We start from the raw sequence: 26390 nt of genomic DNA, 5'->3' as shown, positions 1-26390 counted from the left end.
GCTGTTTTTCTAAGCCCTGTTTTCCCCTTTGCTCTTGCCTTCCTCCTGGCTCAGGTGAGCATCCACTTTCTTTGTCTCCTGTCTGTCCTCTTCCCCTTTGTTTTGGCCCCTATAATTAGGACCTCAGCTCTAGGCTGCCAGGGCTCCCCTAGGAGCCCCAGGGCACTGGTCACCTGGTCTCTCTGCTGACCTCAGGTGACCTACGAACGACATGGTCCGCCCAGGGGCTCTTACCTTTGCTGTGCTCGCTTCTCCCTGACAGTGTTAATCTTACATGGGTGGAGTTTAAAGGTCATGCATGGTCTTTACTGGAAACAATAAAAGCTAGAGAAGAAAACAGATTGCCCATAATCCTGTCACCTGAAGATGACTTTTTGGTTGATTTCTAGGCATGAATAAGTATGTCGGTATTTTTGCCTCACTTTACCCGAGACTTTGTCAGCTTTCTGAGGGTACCCTTTCCTTTAATATCCAAATAAGAATGGTCTAGTTCCCATCGTGGTATTTAGAAGAAAATCCCTTCCCCTCCTTGAGTATTTCTGAACCTCACAAGTGCCTCTGGTTCCTGTTCTTTCCTTTCTCCACTCAGACCATTCCCTCCTGAGGGTACTTCTTTCAGCTGCTGGTCTGTCTCCCTCCTCAGCCTTGCTCCGTGAGAGAAAGAAGGTTCCTCTCTAAACACCAAGGCGGGGGCTTCCCTGGTGGCACAGTGATTGAGAATCCGCCTGCCAATTCAGGGGACATGGGTTCGAACCCTGGTCTGGGAAGGTCCACATGCCGTGGAGCAACTGAGCCCGCACACCGCAGCTACTGAGCCCGTGTGCCGCAACTGCTGAGCCCGCGTGCCGCAACTACTGAACCCACATGCCTAGAGCCGTGCTCCGCAACAAGAGAAGCCACCACAATGAGAAGCCTGCGCACTGCAATGAAGAGTAGCCTCCGCTCGCTGCAACTAGAGAAAGCCTGTGCACAGCAACGAAGACCCAATGCAGCCACAAATCAATCAATAAATAAAAATTAAAAAAAAAAAAGCTTTAAGCACCAAGTTGTTGCTGATACAAGGCTACTTTGTTGAAGGGATGGTTCTAAGCCCTGAAGAGGGCATAAGAGGATTACTTTACTGAAAAGGAAGACTTAAGCCTGAGTCCCAGACGTCACTGCTCCTGAATCCTCTCAGGCACCGGCTCCTGCTGGCCACCTTCCTCCTCGGGCCGCCAACCCAGCTGCCCTTGGCTGGACATCTTCCCTTTTGCATGAGAATTCCCCTCCTTTCCTTCCCTTTTCTTTCAGTCTCTATCTCTGATTCTGGCCCTGACAAGGGATCCTGCGAATTACATGATGATCTTGGTAGAGATGCACCTTTCTCCTCATGAAGTTAGCCTTTTACTTGATTACACAGTGAAGTTCACTAACCAGTCTGCAGCACCCGTGTTTGGTTGTGCCCTTACCTCAGGGCTTCCTAGTAAATGGTCAGGTGGTGACCTCTACATCCATCTGGTTTGACTAGATTTCCTGATATGGAACCATCCTTGCATGCCTGGAATAAACCCAGGTTGGTCACAGTGTGTGTTTTATTTTGATACACTGTTGGATCCTGTTGATTAATATTTAAAAAGTTTGCATCTCTCGTCAGAAGTAAAATTTGGAGGGGATTCTAGGAAGATGGCAGCTTGAGTTGTAGTACCTTTCCTCGACTGCCAACTTTGATTCCAACCCATGTGAGGGTTGGCGGGGAGGGAGCTCATGCATGGGGTTGCAGATGAAGTTTCAGGCTTTCCTTGAAACTCTGGGCTTAATGAGAACTTGGGAAAGAGTCAGAGACCCTGGCCTGGGGAAGGATTGGGATGTAGTGGGTCTGGAGAAGGACTTGGACCACAGAGAACCACAGAGTAGAGTGGGAGTCAAGTCAAGTGTCCTCACTCTTTGTCCCCAAGGAGGTAAGAAAAAGGAGGGATGGGTCCTCTCGACTCCTGGAAGAGCAGTGGACACATTGGGGAGTAGAGAGGATTCCACCTGACGGCCTGATGGCATCTGACCCTTGCCTTGTGCTGCATGATGGTCCACGGGGCCAGAGCCAAGGTTGCCTCCCCCATCTTGGGAGGGTGCAGCCAGCACAGATGCCCTAGCAGGTGGAGTGGGCACCACGGGGCAGCAAGAGGTCTTACATCACACTTAAGGGGCGACAGAGTTGGAGGAATGAGGAGATTGGGCACCAGCTCCTACTAGAATGGAGTTTCTGGTGGAGTTGAATGACAAGTAAACAAAACAAAATGAAGAGTAGCTTAGGTGAGTCAGATGTGCTCACATACACACACAGATTTAAAAACATTTAATACGCTTTATTTCTTTGGAACAGTTTTAGGTTTACAGAAGAAATGGAGTGAAAAGTACAGAGGATTCCCATATACACCCTTTACCCACCCAATTTCCCATAGTTTTAGCATTTTGCATTAGTGTGGTACATTTGTTACAATTGGTGGGCCAATACTGATGTATTATCATTTAACCAAAGTCCATAGTTTATCTTTTAAATTTATTTTTTATTTTTTTATGTATTCAAAAAAATCAATTTATTTTTGGCTGCGTTGGGTCTCAGTGGAGGCATGAGGGCTCAGTAGTTGTGGCGCGCAGGCTTTGTTGCCCTGCAGCATGTGGGATCTTAGTTCCCTGACCAGGGATTGAACCCGCGTCCCCTGCATTGGAAACGCAGAGTCTTACCCACTGGACCACCAGGGAAGTCCCCATATTTTACTTTAGAGTTCACTCTTTGTGTTGTACACTCTGTGGGTTTTGAGAAAAGTGTAACGACACGTATCCATCATTATGGTATCATATAGAATAATAGTTTCACTGCCCTAAATATTCCCTGTGCTTCATTTATTCATCTCACCTCCTTACTGCCTCGCCCCCCGCCCGCAAAACCCTGATCTTTTTACTGTCTCCACAGCTTTGTCTTTTCCAGAACGTCATGTGGTTGGTATCATACAGTCCGTCAACTTTTCAGATCGGCTTCTTTCACTTAGTGGCATGCTTTTAAGGCTCCTCTCTGTCTTTTCATGGCTTGATAGTTCATTTCTTTCTTTCTTTTCTAAAACATGTTTATTGGAGTATACTTGATTTACAATGTTGTGTTAGTTTCAGGTGTACAGCGAAGTGAATCAGTTATACATATACATATATCCACTCTTTTTTAAAGATTCTTTCCCCATATAGGCCATTACAGAGTAGTGAGTAGAGTTCCCTGTGCTACGCAGTAGGTCCTTATTAGTTATTTGATCATTTCTTTTTAGCACTGAATAACATTTCATTGTCTGGATGGACCACAGTTTATATTTATCCACTTATCTACTGAAGGGTATCTTGGTGGCTTCCAATTTTTGGTCATTATAAATAATGCTGCTATGAACAACCATGTGCAGGTTTTTGTGTAGACAAATGTTTTCCACTCCTTTGGGTAAATACCAAGGAAAGTGATTGCTGAATAGTATGGTAAGAGCATGTTTAGTTTTGTGAGAAACTGCCAAACTGTCTTCCAAAGGGGCTGCACTATTTTGCATTCCCACCAGGGTGTATAGAGAGGTATCTCATTGTCATTTAAATTTGCAAATCCTGAACGCGCTATGACCTGGGGCATCTTTTCACGTGATTATTTATCATCTGAACATCCTCTTTGGTGTTGTGTACATTCAGATCTTTCCCCCACTTTTAAATTGAGTTGTTTGTTTTCTATTCTTGAGTTTTAAGAATTCTTTGTATATTTTGTTATTTATTTATTTATTGGCTGCGTTGGGTCTTCGTTGCTGCGCGAGGGCTTTCTCTAGTTGCAGCGAGCAAGGGCTCCTCTTCGTTGCGGTGCGCGGGCTTCTCATTGCGGTGGCTTCTCTTGTTACGGAGCACGGGCTCTAGGTGCGTGGGCTTCAGTAGTTGTGGCACGTGGGCTCAGTAGTTGTGGCACACAGGCTTAGTTGCTCCGCGGCATGTGGGATCTTCCCAGATCAGGGATCGAACCTTTGTCCCCTGCATTGGCGGGGGGATTAAATTTTTTTTTTTTTAAACATCTTTATTGGAGTATAATTGCTTTATAATGGTGTGTTAGTTTCTGCTTTATAACTAAGTGAATCAGCCATACATATACATATATCCCCATATCTCTTCCCTCTTGCGTCTCCCTCCCTCCCACCCTCCCTATCCCACCCCTCTAGGTGGTCACAAAGCACCGAGCTGATCTCCCTGTGCTATGCGGCTGCTTCCCACTAGCTATCTATTTTATATTTGGTAGTGTATATATGTCCATGCCACTCTCTCACGCTGGGACAAAGTGAGAGAGTGGCAGGCGGATTCTTAACCACTGTGCTAGCAGGGAAGTCCCTCTTAGTATATTTTGGATACCAGTCCTGTATCTGAGATGTGTTTTGGAAAGGTTTTTAATTTTTCCCCCAGGCTGTGGCTTGTCTTTTCATTCTCTTAATAGTGTTTTTGCAGAGCAGATGTTTTTAATTTTAACAAAGTGCGGCTTAGTTTTTTACAGATCATGTTTCTGATGTTGTGTCTAAGAAGTCCTCACTCAACCCAAGGTCACCAGATTTTCTCCCCTTATCTTTTAGGAGTTTTATAGTTTTGTGGTTTATATTTAGGTCTATGATCCGTTTTGAGTTAATTTTTGGGAAAGGTATAAGTTCTGTGTCTATATCCATTTTCTTTTCTGCTGTGAACATTTGTGTACAAGCTTTTGTGTGGACATATGTTTTCATTTCTCTTAGTTATAAACCCAGGAGAAGAATTCCTGGGCCATATGATGACCTGATGTTTAGCATTTCAAGGAACAGCCGGATTGTTCTGAACCAGTTACATTCCCAGCAGCAGTGTATGGAGGGTCCAATTCTTCCACATCGTTACCACACTGACCTTCTTTATTATGGCCATCCCGTGGGTGTGCAGTAGTATCTCATTCTGGCTTTGATTTAAATTTCCCTGATGACTAATGATGTTGCAAATCTTTTCATGTGCTTGTTGGCCATTTCTATATCTTCTTCAGAGAAGTATCTATGAAGATCATCTGCCCACTTAAAAAAAAAATTAATTATTTATTTTTGGCTGCGTTGGATTTTTGTTGCCGCACGCAGGCTTTCTCTAGTTGTGGTGAGTGGGGGCTACTCTTAGTAGCAGTGCGCGGGCTTCTCATTGCGGTGGCTTCTCTTGTTGCTGAGCATGGGCTCTAGGTGCACAGGCTTCAATAGTTGTGGCTCACGGGCTCTAGAGCACAGGCTCAGTAGTTGTGGCGCACGGGCTTAGTTGCTCTGCGGCATGTGGGATCTTCCCAGACCAGGGCTCAAACCCATGTCCCCTGCATTGGCAGGCAGATTCTCAACCACTGCACCACCAGGCAAGTCCTGCCCACTTTTTAATTGGGTTATCTTTCTTTTTATTTTTGAGTTGTAAGAGTTCTTTATATATTCTGGTTACTAGACCCTTCTCATATATGTGAATTGTAAATATTTTTCTCATTCTGCAGGTTGTCTTTTCACGTTTTTGGTCGTGTCCTTTGATGCACAAAATTTTTACATTTCAACGAAGTAAAGTTTATCTATTCTTTTCTTCTGTTGCTTGTGTTTTGATGTCATAGCTAAGAAACCATTGCCAAATTCAAGGTCACAAAGATTTACCCCCATGTCTTCTAAGAGTTTTATAGTTTTGACCTCTTAATTGTAGGCCTTTGATCTCTTTTGAGTTAGGTATTGTATATGGTGTAAAGTAAGGCTCTAACTCATTCCTTTGCATATGGAGGTCCAGTTTTCTCAGCACCATTTGAAAAAAAAATTATTTATTGTATTTATTTATTTTCCTTATTTTTTTGGCTCCATCAGGTCTTAGTTGTGGCACAAGGGATCTTTGTTATGGTGCACGGTCTTGTTGTGGCAGTGCTTGGGCTTCTCTCTAGTTGTGGCATGCGGGTTTTCTCTCTCTAGTTGTGGCACGCGGGCTGCAGAGAATGTGGGCTCTGTAGTTTGCGGCACGTGGGCTCTCTCATTGAGGCATGCGAGCTCAGTAGTTGTGGCGTGCGGGCTTAGTTGCCTCGCAGCATGTGGGGTCTTAGTTCCCCGACCAGGGATCGAACCCGAGTCCCCAGCATTGGAAGGTGGATTCTTTACCACTGGACCACCAGGGAAGTCCCTCTCAGCACCATTTGTTGAAGAGACTGTCCTTTCCTCACTGATCTTGGCACCCTTGTCAGTAGTCATTGGCCATATATTGGGTTGGCCAAAAAGTTCCTTTGGTTTATAAGTAAAAGTAAAAGACACATTTTTCATTTTCACCCAGAACTTTATTGAACAACGTATTCACCATTTTGTTCTACTACCTTCTGCCGTTTTTCAGGCAACTTCATAATTCCATCTTCCCAAAACTTTTCATCTTTTTGAGCAAAGAACTGTTCCAGGTGTCTTTTACAGTCTTCCAGGGAAAGGAAATTTTTCCATTAAGAGAATTTTGTAAAGACTGAAATAAATGGAAATCCGAAGGTGCAATGTCTGGTGAATACGGAGGATGAATCAGAACTTCCCAGCCACGCTGTAACATTTTTTGCCTTGTCATCAAAGAAACATGTGGTCTTGCATTATCCTGATGGAAGATTATGCGTTTTCTGTTGACTAATTCTGGACACTTTTCGTTGAGTGCTGCTTTCAGTTGGTCTAATTGGGAGCAGTACTTGTTGGAATTAATCGTTTGGTTTTCCGGAGGGAGCTCATAATAGAGAACTCCCTTCCAATCCCACCATATTTACAACATCACCTTCTTTGGATGAAGACCGGCCTTTAGTGTGGTTGTTGGTGGTTCATTTCGCTTGCCCCACGATCTCTTCCATTCCACATTATCGTACAGTATCCACTTTTTATCGCCCGTCACAATTTGTTTTATAAACAAAATGTTTTCACTACATTTAGGTAGAGAATCGCATGTGGAAATACAGTCAAGAAGGTTTTTTTTGCCTCACTTATGTGGAACCCAAACATCAAAGTGATGAACATAACCAAGCTGGTGCAAATGATTTTCAAGGCTTGATTTGGATACTTTGAGTATGGCGGCTACCTCCCGCGTGGTATAACGTTGATTGTTCTCAATTAAGGTCTCGATTTGATTGATCGCTGCCAACTTCAACTGGTCCACCTGACCGTGGAACATCGTCCAGCGAGAAATCTCCAGCACGAAACTTCGCAAACCACTTTGGGCACGTTCGATCAGTCACAGCACCTTCTCCATACACTGCACAAATCTTTTTTTGCATTTCAGTTGTGGTTTTACCTTTCTTGAAATAATAAAACATAATATGCTGAAAATGTTGATATTTATCTTCAATCATCAATATTAAAATGGCTACACAGTAATTCACCAAATTTGAAGTTTTTAAAAAATGAACGCTGAGGGACTTCCCTGGTTGCACAGTGGTTAAGACTCTGCCTGCCAATGCAGGGGACACGGGTTCGAGCCCTGGTCCGGGAAGATCCCACATGCTGTGGAGCGACTAAGCCCATGCACCATAACTACGGAGCCTGTGCTCTAGAGCCCACGAGCCACAGCTACTGAAGCCTGCACGCCTAGAGCCCCTGCTCTGCAACAAGAGAAGCCACTGCAATGAGAAGCCCGTGCACCACAACGAAGAGTAGCCCCCACTCGCCACAACTAGAGAAAGCCCGAACGCAGCAATGAAGACCCAACACAGCCAAAAATAAATAAATAAATAAATAAAAGTAATAAAATAAAAGGGGAGAGGGAAAAGATAAAATGAAAGTATTTAAAAAAATGAGCGCTGATATGACAGCTGTCACAATACCATCTAAGAAAATTGTCTCAAATGAAGTTAAAGATAACTAAGTGCTACTAGAGCCATCTTATGGAAAAAAACCGAACGAAACTTTGGCCAACCCAATATATGAGGACTTATTTCTGGGCTTTCTTTCGATTCTGTTCCATTGGTCTATGTGTCTGTCCTTATGCCAGTACCACACTGTCTTGACTAAAATAGCTTTGTAGTAAGTTTTGAAATCAGCAAATGCGAGTCCTCCAACTTTGTTCTTCTTTTTAAGGATTGTTTTGGCTGTTCTGGATCCCTTAAGTTCCCATATGAACTTTAAAATCAGCTTGTCAGTTTCTTCAAAGAAGCCAGCTGGGATTCTGATAGAGGTTTCATTGAATCTGTAGATCAATTTGGGAAGTATTGCCATCTTAATAATATCAAGTCTTTGTGTTTGTCAGCTCGAGCTGCCATAACAAAATACCATAGACTCGGTGACTTAAACAACAGAAATTTGTTTTCTCACAGTTCTGGAGGCCAGAGTCCAAGATCAAGGTGCCAGCTGATTCAGTTTCTGGTGAGAGCTCTCCCCATGGGTTGCAGATGGCTGTCTCTCACTGTGTTCCCCACAAAGCCTTTCCTTAGCATGTGCATGACTGGGGGTGGGGGGAGAGAGAGAGACAGAGGGAGAGGGAGGGGGAGGGGGAGGGAGGGGGGAGAGAGGGCTCTCTGCTGTCTCTTTTCATAGGGACAGTAATCCTATAGGATCAAGGCCCACCCTTGTGACCTCAGTTAACCTTAAGTACTTCCTCAGAGGCCCCACTTCCAAATACAGCCATACTGGGGGTTAGGGCTTCAACATACGACTGTCGGGGGCACATAAACATAACAAAACGTGTGCTGTCTTTCAATGTATTTAGATCTTCTTTAATTTCTTTCCATGGTGTTTCGTCATTTTCAGAGTGCTTGTTCCTTTGTTAAATTTACGCTGAAGTAATTTACTCTTTGTGGAACTGTGGAATTGCGTGCTCAATTTCAGATTGTTCATTGTGAGCGAATCGACATACAGTCAAGGTTTGTAGGTGGATCTTGTATCCTGAAAACTTGCTGGGGTCTTTTATCGGTTCTAAGATCTGTAGCACATTAACAGCTCTTAAAAATTCACCAGTAGAATACAAACAACCGGGTAGAAAATAGGCGATTCACTGAAGAGAAGATAGAAATGTTCAATAAAAATATGAAAAGTAGATCAAATTCCCTGGCAGTCAGATAAAAGCAAATTAAATTAAGAATGAGATATTTTACATCTACCAGTCTGGAAAAAATTAACGAGAATGATAGCACCTATTGCTGGTGAAACTGGGGAAAAGGGTATGCTTATACATTTTTCCTGGGAATATAAATTGTTACAGCTTACTTTTTTTGAAAGCATCAATTAATACAATTAGGTAATATCAACACAATTAGCCTTGAAATTGCTAAAAATAAAAGCAAATATAAACACACACATATATATTTTATATTTATGTTAGCATTGGCAAAAAAAGTACCACCAAATTGGAAACCAATAATAATTCCCTGTACGAAGATTAGGTTAAGCCATACCAGTTGAATGGGAGACATTTCCCTGAGGCACTGGTTAGTGATAAATGTAGATGCAGAGAAATGAGCATAATAGGATCCTGGTTTTGTTACAAACAATACAAAATATCTCACGTGTGTTTTGGGTATGTCCCTGAGGTGGGGGTAGCATGGTGGTTGGGTGGGATGGGGGAATGGTAGGAGGCAGGCCAAGAAGAGGACAGTATAGAAGTGAGTCCCGTGTGTGTTACGTGCTCCTGCTATGTGAAAGGTATGCATGTATAGGCATACAAACCACGAAAGAGTCAGGCCTACATCTACCTCCTAGGACGGATATCCGTGATACACGTGTTGGTAGAAAAAATCAAGTTGCTTACAAAGAAACGTGAAGAGTATAATTCTATTCTATTCCGTTGAGATGTTATGGAAAAACCCGAACGAACTTTTGGCCAACCCAATAACTGGTATGTGCAGAGGGTAGTTAAAATGCACCCATCAGCAGCGCTTGATGTGAGAGCTTGTGTGCTTTTCTGTGAATATCCACAGGGTATTTTCCTATTTCAAAGTGGACATACCAGTAAATCAAGAAACCCACTACATTGTTTGAGAGGCTTTTGCATCAGGGGTACAGTTAATATCTTACTAGGCCCAAGAGAGTGGTTCCCAGGGTTCTGAATTTCATGGGTCTATGAAATTTTACAAGACGGTGCTAAGGACCGGCTTACTGTTGACAACTTTTAACTTTGCTGACAAGGAGGTGGAAAAGCACCCACCACTGACATCAGTGTCAGGTAGGGAGGTTTTAGCATTGATCATGAGCAAAGGTCGACTCTCAGTGTCAAGTTTAGCTCTTTGCATTGAACCTTTTTTTAGCTTCATGAAAAACAAACTTTTCCTCATTATTCTGTGCGTGGGGAGAGTTTTGTCATGAACTGGAACCCGTCTGCCTCTGGCCTTGGGAAGCATCGCTGCTCTAGACTGAGGCGGAGCAGGACCGCCATCCGCATTTGCGTCCCCAAGTGCCTAGTGGTCTTCCACGTGGCATCTGGGCTCGGCATCGCAGTGCTGTGGCCCCGGGCTGCACGCTCGTCCTTCCAGCCTTCCCTCCCATTTCCACGGCACCTTCTCAGCGCCTGGCATCACCCGCTGGCTGCTCACATGCTTCCTGTCTGCCTCTCTCGACTGGACGGTCAGGACCTGGAGAGCAGGTCCTTTACGCTGTTTGCTGCTGTTTCCTGAGTCAGACAGAACAGGGCCTGGTATCCAGCAGGTGTTGAATAAGAGCTCGTGGAGTCAGTGAAGGTTTGCAGCCTTTTCTGAGAACCTGAGATGCTTCTCTCCTGAGAGACCATGGGTCCCAATGTCTAGAATGTCTTCCTTTAGGAATTATTTAGAAGATGTGGATCATTTTATCATTTATATGTTATTTTATTTTATTTTTTTAATAGATCTTTATTGGAGTATAATTGCTTTACCATGTTGTGTTAGTTTCTGCTGTAAAACAAAGTGAATCAGCTCTACATATACATATACCCCCATATCTCCTCCCTCTTGCGTCTCCCTCCCACCCTCCCTATCCCACCCCTCTAGGTGGTCACAAAGCACCAAGCTGATCTCCCTGTGCTATGCAGCTGCTTCCCACTAGCTATCTATTTTACATTTGGTAGTGTATATATGTCCATGCCACTCTCTCACTTCGTCCCAGCTTACCCTTCCCCCTCCCGGTGTCCTCAAGTCCATTCTCTATGTCTGCGTCTTTACTCCTGTCCTGCCCCTAGGTTCTTCAGAACCATTTTTTGTTTTTAGATTCCTAGCATACAGTATTTATTTTTCTCTTTCTGACATACTTCACTCTGTATGACAGACTCTAGGACCATCCACCTCACTACAAATAATGCAATTTCATTTCTTTTTATGGCTGAGTAATATTCCATTGTATATATGTGCCACATCTTTATCCATTCATCTGTCAATGGACATTTAGGTTTGTTCCGTGTCCTGGCTATTGTAAATAGAGCTGCAATGAACATTGTGGTACATGACTCTTTTTGAATTCTGGTTTTCTCAGGGTATATGCCCAGTAGTGGGATTGCTGGGTCATATGGTAGTTCTAGTTTTAGTTTTTTAAGGAACCTCCATACTGTTCTCCATAGTGGCTGTATCAACTTATACTCCCACCAACAGTGCAAGAGGGTTCCCTTTTCTCCACACCCTCTCTAGCATTTATTGTTTCTAGATTTTTTGATGATGCCCATTCTGACCGGTGTGAGGTGATACATTATTGTAGTTTTGATTTGCATTTCTCAGATGATTAGTGTTGTTGAGCATCCTTTCATGTGTTTGTTGGCAATCTGTATATCTTCTTTGGAGAAATGTCTATTTAGGTCTTCTGCCCATTTTTGGATTGGGTTGTTTGTTTCTTTGATATTGAGCTGCATGAGCTGCTTTTATATTTTGGAGGTTAATCCTTTGTCAGTTGCTTCATTTGCAAATATTTTCTCCCATTCTGAGGGCTGTCTTTTCGTCTTGTTTACGGTTTCCTTTGCTGTGCAAAAGCTTTTAAGTTTCATTAGGTCCCATTTGTTTATTTTTGTTTTTATTTCCATTTCTCTAGGAGGTGAGTCAAAAAGGATCTTGCTGTGATTTATGTCATGAAATGTTCTGCCTATGTTTTCCTCTAAGAGTTTTATAGTGTCTGGCCTTACATTTAGGTCTTTAATCTATTTTGAGTTTATTTTTGTGTATGGTGTTAGGGAGTGTTCTAATTTCATTCTTTTACATGTAGCTGTCCAGTTTTCCCAGCACCACTTATTGAAGAGGCTGTCTTTTCTCCATTGTGTGTTCTTGCCTCCTTCATCAAAGATAAGGTGACCATATGTGCGTGGGTTTATCTCTGGGCTTTCTATCCTGTTCCATTGATCTATATTTCTGTTTTTGTGCCAGTATCATACTGTCTGGATTACTGTAGCTTTGTGGTAGAGTCTGAAGTCAGGGAGCCTGATTCCTCCAGCTCCGTTTTTCTTTCTCAAGATTGCTTTGGCTATTCGGGGTCTTTTGTGTTTCCATACAAATTGTGAAATTTTTTGTTCTAGTTCTGTGAAAAATGCCATTGGTAGTTTGATAGGGATTGCATTGAATCTGTAGATTGCTTTGGGTAGTATAGTCATTTTCACAATATTGATTCTTCCAATCTAAGAACATGGTATATTTCTCCATCTGTTTATGTCATCTTTGATTTCTTTCATCAGTGTTTTATAGTTTTCTGAGTACAAGTCTTTCTCTCCTTAGCCAGGTTTATTCCTAGGTATTTTATTCTTTTTGTTGCAATGGTAAATGGGAATGTTTCCTTAATTTCTCTTTCTGATTTTTTGTTGTTGGTGTATAGGAATGCCAGAAAGTTCTGTGCATTAATTCTGTATCCTGCAACTTTACCCAATTCATTGAATAGTTCTAGTAGTTTTCTGGTGTCATCTTTAGGATTCTCTATGAATAGTATCATGTCATCGGCAAACAGTGACAGTTTTACTTCTTCTTTTCCAATTTGTATTCCTTTTATTTCTTTTTCTTCTCTGATTGCCATGGCTAGGACTTCCAAAACTATGTTGAATAAGAGTGGTGAGAGTGGACATCCTTGTCTTGTTCCTGATCTTAGTGGAAATGCTTTCAGTTTTTCACCATTGAGTATGATGCTTGCTGTGGGTTTGTCATGTATGGCCTTTATTATGTTGCAGTAGGTTCCCTCTATGCCCATTTTCTGGAGAGTTTTTATCATAAATGGGTGTTGAATTTTGTCAAAAGTTTTTTCTGCATCTATTGAGATGATCATATGGTTTTTATTCCTTAATTTGTTAATGTGGTGTATCACATTGATTGATTTGCGTATATTGAAGAATCCTTGCATCCCTGGGATAAATCCCACTTGATCATGGTGTATGATTCTTTTAATGTGCTATTGGATTCTGTTTACTAGTATTTTGTTCAGTATTTTTGCATCTATGTTCATCAGTGATATTGGTCTATAATTTTCTTTTTTGTGATATCTTTTTCTGGTTTTGGTATCAGGGTGATGGTGGCTTCATAGAATGAATTTGGGAGTGTTTCTCCCTCTGCAATTTTTTGGAAGAGTTTGAGAAGGATCGGTGTTAGCTCTTCTCTGAATGTTTGATAGAATTCGCCTGTGAAGCCATCTGGTCCTGGACTTTAGTTTGTTGGAAGATTTTTAATTACAGTTTCAATTTCATTACTTGTGATAGGTCTGTTTATATTTTCTAATTCTTCCTGGTTCAGTCTTGGAAAATTGTACCTTTCCGATAACTTATCCATATCTTCGTGGTTGTCCATTTTATTGGCATATAGTTGTTTGTAGTAGTCTTTTATAATCCTTTGTATTTCTGCAGTGTCAGTTGTGACTTCTCCTTTTTCATTTCTAATTTTATTGATTTGCATCTCTCCCTTTTTTTCTTGATGAGTCTGGCTAAGGGTTTATCAATTTTGTTTATCTTCTCAAAGAACCACCTTTTAGTTTTATTGATCTTTGCTGTTGTTTTCTTCATTTCTATTTAATTTATTTCTGCTATGATCTTTATGATTTCTTTCCTTCTACTGACTTTGAGTTTTCTTTGTTCTTCTTTCTCTAGTTGTTTTAAGTGTAGGGTTAGATTGTTTATTTGAGATTTTTCTTGTTTCTTGAGGTGAGATTGAATTGCTATAAACTTCCCTCTTAGAACTGCTTTTGCTGCATCCCATAGGTTTTGGGTCATTGTGTTTTCATTGTCATTTGTTTCTATGTATTTTTAAATTTCTTCTTTGATTTCTTCAGTGATCTCTTGGTTATTTAGTAGTGCACTGTTTAGCCGCTATGTATTTGTGTTTTTTTACAGTTTTTTTTCCTGTAATTGATTTCCAATCTCATAGCGTTGTGGTCAGAAAAGATGCTTGATATGATTTCAATTTTCTTAAATTTTCTGAGGCTTGATTTGTGACCCAAGATGCCACAAATGACATCTGGAGAATGTTCCGTGTGCACTTGAGAAGAAAGTGTATTCTGCCACTTTTGGGTGGACTGTTCTATAAATATCAATTAGATCTATCTGGTGTACTGTGTCATTTAAAGCTTGTGTTTCCTTATTTATTTTCTGTTTGGATTTATCTGTCCATTGGTGTAAGTGGGGTGTTAAAGTCCCCTACTATTATTGTGTTACTGTCAATTTCTCCTTTCATGGTTGTTAGCATTTGCCTTATATATTGAGGTGCTCCTATGCTGGGTGCATAAACATTTATAATTGTTATATCTTCTTCTTGGATTGATCCTTTGATCATTATGTACTGTCCCTCCTTATCTCTTGTAACAGTCTTTATTTTAAACTCTATTTTATCTGATACGAGTATTGCTACTCCAGCTTTATTTTGACTTCCATTTGCATGGAATATCTTTTTCCATCCCTTCACTTTCAGTCTGTATGTGTCCCTAGGTCTGAAGTGGGTCTCTTGTAGACAGCATGTATATGGGTCTTGTTTTGGTATCCATTCAGCCAGTCTGTGTCTTTTGGTTGGGGCATTTAATCCATTTACATTCAAGGTCATTGTTGATATGTATGTTCCTATTACCATTTTCTTAATTGTTTTGGGTTTGTTTTTGTGGGTCTTTTTCTTCTCTTGTGTTTCCTGCCTAGATAAGTTTCTTTAGCATTTGTTGGAAAGCTGGTTTGGTGGTGCTGAATTCTCTTAGCTTTTGCTTGTCTGAAAAGCTTTTGACTTCTCCATCGAATCTGAATGAGATCCTTGCTGGGTAGAGTAATCTTGGTTGTAGGTTTTTCTCTTTCATCACTTTAAGTATATCCTGCCACTCCCTTCTGGCCTGCAGAGTTTCCACTGAAAAATCAGCTGATAACCTTATGGGGATTCCTTTGTATGTTATCTTTTGTTTTCCCTTGCTGCTTTTAATATTTTTTTCTTTGAATTTAATTTTTGTTAGTTTGATTAATATGTGTCTTGGTGTGTTTTTCCTAGGGTTTATCCTGTATGAGACTCTCTGTGCTTCCTGGACTTGGGTGACTATTTCCTTTCCCATGTTAGGGAAGTTTTCAACTATAATCTCTTCAAATATTTTCTCAGACCCTTTCTTTTTCTCTTCTTCTTCTGAGACCCCTATAATTCGAATGTTGGTGCGTTTAGTGTTGTCCCAGAAGTCTCTGAGATTGTCTCCAATTCTTTTCATTCTTTTTTCTTTATTCTGCTCCTCGGCAGTTATTTCCACCATTCTGTCTTCCAGCTCACTTATTCGTTCTTCTGCCTCAGTTATTCTGTTATTGATTCCTTCTAGTGTATTTTTCATTTCAGTTATTGTGTTGTTCATCTCTGCTTGTTTGTTCTTTAGTTCTTCTAGATCCTTGTTAAACATTTCTTGTATTTTCTCAATCCGTGCCTCCATTCTATTTCTGAGATTCTGGATCATCTTTACGATCATTACTTTGAATTCTTTTTCAGGTAGATTGCCTATTTCCTCTTCATTTCTTTGGTCTTGTAGGTTTTTACCTTGCTCCTTCATCTGTGACATATTTTTTTGCCATCTCATTTTTTTATGAGTGGGATTGTGTTCCTGTCTTACTGGTTGTTTGGCCTGAGGCTTCCAACACTGGAGTTTGTAGGCTATTGGGTAGAGCTGGGTCTTTGTGCTGAGATGAGGAACTCTGTGAGAACTCACTCCAATGAATAGTCCCTGGGGTCTGAGGTTCTCTGTTTGTCCAGTGGTTTGGACTCGGAGCTCCCACTGCAGGAGTTTTGGCCTGACCCCGGGCTCATGAACCAAGATCCCGCAAGCCACGTGGGGTGGCAAAAAAAAAAAAAAAAAAAGAACAATAACAAAGTAAAAAAATAAAATTAGAGTAGGAAACTAACAGATATGTTAGAAAGAATATAAAAATAAAAATACAGATGAATCAACAACCAGAAGGTATGTCAGTACCACAGTAGTAAAAAAGAGGAGGAGGGAAAAGAAAAAAAAGAAAAAGCGGGGCGAAAAGGCCTTGGCTGTGGAGGGCAGGGCCTAAGCAAGGGTGAGGTTTGGGTGGTGGGTGGGATCTATGCTCAGGACCCACAGGGCTGGAAAAGGCCCTGGGGGCTGTGGGGGGTGGGGCTTAGGCTCAAGGAACAGAAGGGGCCCAGGCATGCCCCCCACCCCTGGTCTCAGAGGGCAGGGACCTTACCTGGGAGCCCAGCAGGCTTCCTGGGCTCGAGTGGGTGGGGCAGATACCCTCCTCTCCTCTCCTGGTCCTCCGGTCTGGGAGGGCCCCTCCTGCCTGCCTCACCTGATCTCCTCGGTCTCACTCCTATGCCCCCAGGACCAGTGAAGCTTGGGGAGGGAGGTGGCCTTGGAGGACAGGGGACCAGCCTGGGAGCTCAGCAGGCTCCCCAGCCCAAATGGGCCAGGCGATTGCCCTCCACTCCTCTCCCACTCTTCCCAGAGTGTCCCTCCCGCCTGCCTCTCCTGATCTCCCCTGCCTCAGGGGCGCCGATCGTGTTGGCCTCCACTTCTCCTCCCCCCTCAGTCCCCCTACGTCCTACTGGTTCACTTTTGGGGTTCCTCCCATCTTCTTGGGCGTCAGAGCCCCCCACCAGAGGCTGGCAGGCGCCCTAGTTGTGGGGAGACGCTAACTCTGTGTCTTCCCACACTGCCATCTTGATTCCGCCTCCTGTATGTTATTTTAAACCATGTTTTTGAATCAACATAAGAAACGTGTAGTTTAAAAAGGCAAATGAGATAAGCTCAGATTCTCCTAAGAGACTGGTCCTGACTGTGTCAGAGCAGGAAGGAGCCCCAGCCAAGCAGAGAAACAGAAATATTACTCAAGGTCCTGAGTGCACAGAAGCTGAGAAGAGGCTGTGTCCTGGCAGGTCCTTCCTGACAACAAAATCGTCCTTTCAGGTGGCAAGGATGCAAAGGTGTCTGTGCCCTCCACCCGCCGCCCACCCTGTGGGTGGAAGACTTTCTCACATCACCAAGTCACACTGGCTGTACTTTTAGGTACCTCCTGAGTTCTTGCTTCTATAAATAATGATCTGACTCACAGCCTTATTATGTTTTTTCTGGGGAATAACCAGGAATTGTTCCTTAGGACACATTCTGAGAAAACGTGTCTCTCAAAAAGGCTATGCAAGTTAAACATTTGTAAATATCATGAAACTTCACCAGTTTTCACTCCCGCTGGGTGTTTGCTAGGTTTTGCATCTACAAAGAATGTAAAAAAGAATCACAGTGAGCCCCAGGCTTGTGTTGGAGAATGTGTTTATTTAGGGGCTCTTCAGGGTCTGGAGCAGACCTTGGCAGACAGAAGACAGTGAGCCGGTGTTGGGGGGCAAGGCCCAGGGAAGAGGAGAGGTGGTTTGGGGGCACCTGGCGGCCCCAGGGCAGGGGGGGGGGCGTTAGCTACCTCCTGGGGGCCCTGACCCAGCACAGCTCAGGTATTACAGGTGAAGCAGAAGAGAGGGATGGGGACAGGGAGATAGGTAGGTCTCTGGCGGTAACAGCACTAACTGATCCTTGGAGTTCAGTGAGGAAAGTGGGGGGTGTTTCTGGCTCAAACCCCGATGAGCAGCAGACACAAGGGCAGAGACAAGGAGAAAGGGCCTTCTGGAGTAAGAGTGGGGGACGGACTCCAAGATGGGGGCAGAGCACGAGGTGGCCCTTCGGCTCTGTCAGGATCCAGAGTCTCGGGTGATGCCTTTCCTGATAAAGATGGACAAGGCTCTGGGCTCTGAGGGTATGGGGTGTCTCACTGATCATGGCCATGGGAGCTCAGATTGGAGCCACTTGTAGGGGGGTCCGAGGTCAGAGCCTCAGATCTTGTACTGGCAGCAAATGGGGACACAGCAGCTGGACTGGGAGCCCCCACAGGAGCCACAGCCCCCTTTGCCACAGCTGGAGCAGGAACAGGCTGGCACACAGCAGCACACAGGCTTGCAGCAGCTGGAGCCACAGCCTCTGGAACACCCACAGGAGCCCATGGTTCTGGTGAGTTGAGGGTGGAGTAGGTCAGAGGAGCAGGTGGAGAGAGAGGGTGGGTGCTCAGGTGTGGAGCCTTCTGGGCTAGGAGTCTTTATATACTTGCCAGGGTCAAGCTGACCACATACTGGCTTCCTACTTCCTGTTTGTGCCATTTCTCCAGGGCACATTGAGTGAGTGTGTGTGTGTGTTTGGTGTGTGTGTGTGTTTGTGCACATGCACGATTCTTGTCCCTGGCCTCTCATTGGCTCTGCCCACCATCCTCTTTCTCACGTTTCTAAATTTAACCTCTTGCCATGTTGTTTTGCAGCTATTATTTTTTTTGGTTGTTTTGCAGTTATTAATGGGAAGTAATTTCCAGAATTTTTAGCTTTTCTGGAATTTTCTAGGAATGAGACACTTGCAGTTCTTAGGTGTGTGCTGTTCTCTCTACTGAGCACCAAATGAAGCCAGACCCTCACTTACCTGAAGGTGCCTTTGATGCCCCTTCTCTCCCCAGGAGTCTCCATCACCATGTAGCTCAGGGTAGAGGGGAGACAGCCCCTGTTCACCCCCGATTCTAGGATCCCGTCTTTTAGGGATTACTTAGGGAATCTTAATTTCTAAATAAACTTTCTGGTTTACTTTATTATTCATCTGTCATCTTAAAGTAATTTTAAAATTGTGATAAAACATACATAGCATAAAATCTACCATTTTAACCATTTTTAAGTATACAATTCAGTGGCATTAAGTACAGTCATGATGTTGTGTAATCATCACCACCATCCATTTCCAGATTTTTTTCTTCACTCCAAACAGAAACTCTGTCCCCATTAAGCAACAACTCTCATTCCCTCTCCCACCAGGCCTGGTGGTTTTGGGTCTGATTTCTGTCTCTATGAATTTGCCCATTCTAGACATTTCATAACAATGGAATAATAACAATATTTGTCCTTTTGTGTCTGGCTGATTTTATTAAGCATAATGTGTTCGAGGTTCATCCATGGTGTAGCATATATCAGAACTGCATTGCTTCTTATGGCTGAATAATATTCCATTGTGTTTATCGATCACTTTTTTTTTTTAACCCATTTATCTGTTGAACACTTGGGTTATTTCCACCTTTTGGCAATTGTGAATATGCCACCAGAATGAGAGTGTACAAATACCTGTTTGAGTTCCTACTTTCAATTCTTTTGGGTATATACCTAGGTGTAGAATTGATGAGTCACATGGTAATTCTGTATTGGTTACCGAACCAAACTTGAGTCCACTTACCCAACACACAGCAATGCAAATCTACTGACACTGGGTTGTGATGAAGAAAAGTGCAGCGTTTACTTCAGGGCACCAAGCAGGGAGAGCGGGCAGCTCGTGTTCAAAAGACCTGAACTCCCCCATGGCTTTCAGGGAAGGGTCTTTTTTAAAAAAATTAAATTAAATTAATTAATTAATTAATTAATTAATTAATTATTTTTGGCCATGGCTTGCAGGATCTTATCTCCTTGACCAGTGTTTGAACCCACACCCTCAGCAGTGAAAACGTGGAGTCCTAACCACTGGACTGCCAGGGAATTCCTGGGGGAAGGGTCTTTAAAGACTCTGTGAGGGAGGGGGTCACAGGGTGGGTGATCAGCTCATGCACAATTCTCTGATTGGTTGATGGTGACGTAACAGGGTGATGTTTCGAGACTCTCAATCATCAACCTTTTGGTTCCAGCTGGTCTGGGGCTTCTGTGGTGGTGGTCAGCATGCACTTAACTTTTCCCACCCGGTGGGGGTTTCAGTATCTGCAAAACAGCTCAAAGATATGGCTCAGGATATTATCTATAGCCCTTAAGGAAGAACTAAAGTCCTTGACTTTGTTTTATGGCTAAACTCTTATTTTGTCTTGCTTGACTGTTTTCCTTTGTTTCTACATTTTCTCACCTCTCTGATTAAATTAGCTCTTTGGAACATAGGGAAGGCCTAGGAGGCTAAAACTTTTCTACAAACAAGAGGCAGGGGACATGAGATGGGGGGGGGGTCTGTCCTTGGGAGTTGTTGTTATTGATTATTTTGGATTTTCTACACATGTGATCATGTCATCTGTGAGCAAAGACAGTTTTATTTCTTCCTTCCAAGTCTGTATACCTTTTATTTCCTTTTCTTGTCTTGTTGCATTAGCTAGCACTTCCAGTATGATGTTGGAAAGCAGTGGTGAGACACTAGTACATCTTTGCCTTGTTTCTGATCTTAGTGAGAAAGCTTTGAGTTTCTTACCATTAAGTATGATGGTACCTGTAGGTTTTTGTAGATGTTCTTTATCAAGTTGAGGAAGTTTCACTCTATTTCCAATTTCCTGAGAGGAAATCGTTGGCAATCACCATCAGGCAAAGTTAAGTTTGTATATTTCAGATAAAAGCCCATTTCAGATATACAATTTGCAAATATTTTTTCCCAGTCTGTGTTGTCTTTTCACTTTCATAGTGATATTCTTTGAAGCACAAATGTTTTTAATTTTGGTGAAGTCCAGTTTATCCATTTTTCTTTTGTTGCTTATGCTTTTGGTGTCATATCTAAGAATGCTTTGCCAAATCCAAAGTCATGGATATTTACACCTCTGTTTTCTTCTAAGAGTTCCATAGTTTTAGCACTTAAATTTGGGTCTTGGGTATATTTTTAGTTAATTTTTGTGTATGGTGTGAAATAAGGGCCCAACTTGATACTTTGGCATGTGGGTATCCAGTTGTCCCAGCACCATTTGTTGAAAGACTCTTCTTTCCCCATTAGATAGATCCCTCCCCACAAGTTAACTTGGCTGATGGTGATCACCAGTGAATGATGCTGGGTCAGTGTTCCTGAGCCCAGAGGGAACTGGGCTCGGTGTTCCTTGCCCCTGGAACACACTGATCCTGTCTGCAGAGCCCTCCCTGACACCTACTGCCCTTTTGGTGATTGGCTGTGCAGTCTTTGTGTTTCCTGCCAGTGTTCTTGGCCTGTGCCACTCCTGTCCCTCCAAAGATTTTTGTAACTTTGAGTTTGTGGAAGACAGGATTGGGTCTCACAAAAGGTTTCAGGCTCCTCATGAAAAGTTTCCCACTCTTCTTTGGTGTTGACAATGCCAGCAGTTCCTGGAGGAGCAGCATATTTGGAAAACTAAATGTAGAGGCGAGCTCTTTGCTTAGGGCCAGAGGTGCCTGCTCACCTCATGGTGTTGTATCTGGCAAAACCAGGCAAGTGATTTTTCTCTGACATCCAACATCGGGCTTGATGTGATCTATTTCTTCGTGTGACTTAAGAACATCTGCATAATTTCTTTTCATTTTTGTGTTTTGCTTTTGATTTGAGGTGGGAAAGTGTACCTACCTTAAAAGTTTACAGCTCATTGAACTTTCGTACCGTGTAACTACCACCCATTTCAGAATAAAGAATGCTCATAGAGTCCCAAATCTGCATATTTTTAAAAAGTTTATTAATTTTTAAAATGAAAAATAAAAAGATTAGGGACTTCCTTCGTAGTCCAGTGGTAAAGAATCTGCCTTCCAATGCAGGCGTCATGGGTTTGACCCCTGGTCGGGGAACTAAGATCCCACATGCTGCGGGGCAACTAAGCCCACGTGCCACAACTACTGACCCCGTGCGCCTCAACTAGAGAGAGAAAACCCGCACACCACAACTAGAGACAAGCCACAACGAAGATCCTGCAACTAAGACCCAACGCAGCCAAAAAAAAAGATTAAGGAAACTCTACCTCATCCATCTCTTGGGTTGGGCACACGTGGTTGTGATCACATGCTTATAACATTTTGTGACTTTTTTTCATTACCTAATAACAAAACCACATCCCCAGGTTATAAAGATCCCACAGGCATTTGTACTGGTTGTCTGCACAACCACCCAAAGAATATATCATAAGTCATATAAACAAGTCTCAGTCATTCAATTTTAGGTGGTTGCTACTTTCATCCTCTTAGAAATAACTTTGTGTTAACTGACCTTGTCCACAAAATTTGTGAACATCCAGTATCCTTTCCTCTGGATAAATACTGAGAACTCAAGGTACAGAATAAAAAGGTGAACATGTACTACATTTTAGTAAATATTGCCAACACACCCTGGTTTCTGCTATCACTGATGGTGCATCAGACATTTAGAAATGTTTCTTCTGAGAAAGGCTGTGAGAAAAGAACCATAGTGAGACAAGGCTTGTTGTTGAGAATTTATTTAGAGGCCTCACAAAGTCCAGAATAGAATTTGCTAGACCAAGAATCAGAATGATCTGGTGTCAGGGAAGAGCGGAGGGGTATTTAGTGGATCTGGGCCCCCAGGCTCTGGGCGGTGAGCGCCAGCCCTGAGGTTCTATGAGAATCAGGACCCAGCAGTAAGAGGCCAAGAAGGAGATGGTTAGAACAGCTCTGTGCCCCATTCGGAGCATGATGGGTGGGTTTTCTGCGGCTTAGCCCCCGAAGAGCCTGCAGATGGTAAAGCTCAGCGGGCAGGAGGAAGATTCTTCTGAGTTATGAGTGTGGCAGTGAGTCCGCAGATGGCTCAGAAAGTATGAGGGGGACCCCCTTCTCCATCAGGATCTCTGGGCCTGAAGATTCAGGCTGCATCACTCCTGGAGAGGATGGACCGAGAAGTGTGCACTGGGGGTATGGGATGTGTCACCACTCATGGCCAGGGAGGCTGGATTGGCTGGAACCACCTGAGGTCTGTGGTCGGCATCTCAGATCTTGCACTGGCTGCAAAGGGGGACACAGCAGCTAGACTGGGAGCAGCCACATGAGCCACAGCCCCCCGTGGAGCCCCCACAGGAGCCACAGCCCCCTTTACTGGAGCAGGAAGAGGCCGGCACACAGCAGCGCACGGGCTTGCAGCAGCAGACGGGCACACAGCAGCTGGAGCCACAGCAGCCCATGTTCCGGTGGGTGGAGGGTGGAGTAGGTCAAGGAGCAGGTGGGGAGAGCGGGCAGGTGCTCAGGTGTGGAGCCTCCTGGGCCAGGAGCCTCTGTATACCTGCCAGTGTTTATACTCAACACATGATGACTTCCTCTTATGTGTTTACTTATTTCAAATGCACAAGTGTTATTCTTAAACTCTTTGCCGTCCCATGAGCTCCCAATAGCTCAAGCTGAGGTCTGCTTCTCTGGTTTCTAAATGCGGCCTCTTCCTCAAGGTATTTCTCTTCGTAAACAGAGCCTCAGCTCCCGGCTCAGGGAACCCCTGAGATCCGGTCACCCGTGGGCAGTGAGTCACCATCTTTGGCTTTCCAGTTTCTGCTCATTGATAAAGATCCTCTGTCCCCGGCTCTAATGTTTATATTTCTCTACTTAAAAATCAATTGGTGTCATTTCTGTAAATAAAAGTGTTGAGCAGAAAAATAAGACTACTTATAATTCCTGCATCCAAACTACCAGTCTCAATATTTTGTTGAATTTGAAAAGCAAGATTTGAAGCACTTCGCTTTCAGTGTGTCCTGACTTTTCCCCCTTTTCTCATTTCCTGCCCTCCCTCCTCTTGGCTAACCACCCCCCAAACAGGAATTAGACCCGGTATTCTTTCTCTTCATGGGACCCGGCTTCACAAATTCCTATTACTCTTCCTATGCTTTTTAGTTTATTCAGTCAGTTTTTATAAAAACTCCACAAGTCAAGTGACATAATTCACATTTACCGTCTTTGAAGGCTGTGAAAACAGTTTGAGTGGATCGGCCACCCTTTGGTTAACCATCCTTTCTAATGGACCTTCATTTCCTAGAAAGTCGATTTTAATTTTTTTATTGAGGTGAAAGTTACATCCAGTGAAACACACATACTTTGAATATGCGATCTCACCAGTTTTGCTCAGCGTGCTCTGATGTAGCCGCCACCCTGGTCGTGATAGACCGTTTCCGTCATCCAGGGGGCCCACTTTCCCCCGCTTCCAGCCAATCCCCAGCCCCACAGCCTCCCTTTCTTCTGACTGTTTTTTCCTGTTGTTGGAGGCACATAAATGGGACTTTGAAGCATATATTCTGGCTTCTTTCACTCAACATCTTACCCTGTGTATCAGTGATGTGTATATATTTAAAATCGCCAAGTAAGTGTTCCAGGTGAAAATGTGCTCCAGTGGGACCCCATTCATTCTCTTGCTCCCAGATATCTGGATTGCTTTCAGCTTTCGGCTGCAATGAACAAAACTTCTACGAACATTCTTCCATTATTATTATTTTATTGAAGTATAACTCATGTGCAGTGTTGTGTTAGTTTCAGGTGTACAGCAAAGTGATTCAATTATATGTGTTTACACACACACACATATCTATATAGGAGTCTTTTGTGAACATGTGTCTTGTTTCTTTTGCTTACACGTGTAGGAGTGGGCTTGCTGGGGCGTAGGCGGGGGGAGGTTTAACTTTATAAGAAACTGACAGTTTCCATGGTGCTCACGCCATTTTCATCCTTGCCGGCCATGCCTGAGAGCACCAGTGGCTCCTCGTCTTCCCTAATATTTACAGGTTTAAAAAATCTTCGGCATTCTCGTGGTGTGTAATGATGTCTCATGTTCGCCTTGATTTGTGTTTCTCTGGTGACTAGGGTTGTTGAGCACCATTTCACGTGCTTATTGGCCATTTATATACTTTCTTGGAAAAATGTTCAATTTGGGGGTCCATTTTTATTGTGGTTTTTTTTTTTTGCTTTTCTTTTTTTGTGATTAATTTATTGAAATTCTTCATAAATTCCAGCTAAATAAACTGTGTGTGTGTGTATATATCTATCTATCATCTATCTATCTAATCTATTATCTATCATCTATCTATCATCTATTATCCATTTACCTATTATCTATCTATTATCTATCATCTATTTATTATCTTCCATCCATCTATCATCTATCTCTCATCTATCTCTCATCTATCTATCAACAATCTATCCATCTCTCATCTATCTATCATCTACCTATCTATTATCTATCTATCATCTATCTATCTAATCTATTATCTATCTATTATCTATCATCTATCTATCATCTATTACCCATTTACCTATTATCTATCTGTCTATTATCTATCTATCATCTATTATCTTCTATCCATCTATCATCTATCTATCTCTCTCTCATCTATCTCTCATCTATCAGCAATCTATCCATCTCTCATCTATCTATCATCTACCTATCTATTATCTATCTATCATCTATCTATCTATTCTATTATCTACTATATCTATCTATCATCTATCTATGTATCTATCTACCTATCTATCATCTATCTATCTATCTATCAATTTTCTCCTAGTATTTGGTTTGCTTCATCATTGTCTTGATATCTTAATAGCATCCTTTGACAGGGAAGTGTTTTTTACTTTCATGATCCAATTTAACACTTTTATCTTTGAGGGTTAGTGCCTTCTTCTGACCCCTCTGAAAAAATCTAGCTTTCCTTATAGGAGCGTTAGTTTTTGTTTTTACATTTAGTTCTGTGATGGATCTCAAACTCAATTTGTGTTTGGTGAGTGTGAGGCAGGAGTTCATTCCCCACACGCTCTTCCAATTGCCTCAGCAGCTGGATCTACAGAGACCCAGCAGGCGTGGGGTATAAACTGCATCGCCGGGCAGGTGAGCTGTCTGGGTGGGGAATCATTTTAGAAATGGTCAGCTAGCCAGTGAATACTTTCAGTACCCGATGGCCTTCCTCGCCCCTGGGGTAAGGAGACCCGCAGGATCAAACCTGGACCATCTGGGCGGGGCAGAGGGGTGGATGGGGAGGGAGCACGGGGGCCTGCGTCTCAGCTCTTGAAGGAGTTTCAGAGGTGGGGGAGCCACTCCTGAGATGAGGGGGCAACTAGGGACGGAGCCAGGACACCGCAGGCTCTGGGTTTTCCTTCTGTGACACCAGCTCCCATTGGTCCTGCTGTTGACAGATATTTGGGATCTGACTTTTACCGCCTCATTGCCGTATACATCTGGTCTCTGTCCCTGGTTCCTGGCACAGAGCCCCTGAAACCCTTGGCATTTCCTGAGTGAAGGAAGTGTTTGTCCTTCATTAGCACCTGAGTGTGTGCTAACGAGGTTACT

This window comes from Eschrichtius robustus, chromosome 11, assembly GCF_028021215.1.
Source record: "Eschrichtius robustus isolate mEscRob2 chromosome 11, mEscRob2.pri, whole genome shotgun sequence".
Classification (NCBI taxonomy): Eukaryota; Metazoa; Chordata; class Mammalia; order Artiodactyla; family Eschrichtiidae; genus Eschrichtius; species Eschrichtius robustus.
The sequence above is the reverse complement of the archived record's forward strand: the minus strand, read 5'-3'. Positions refer to the sequence as shown.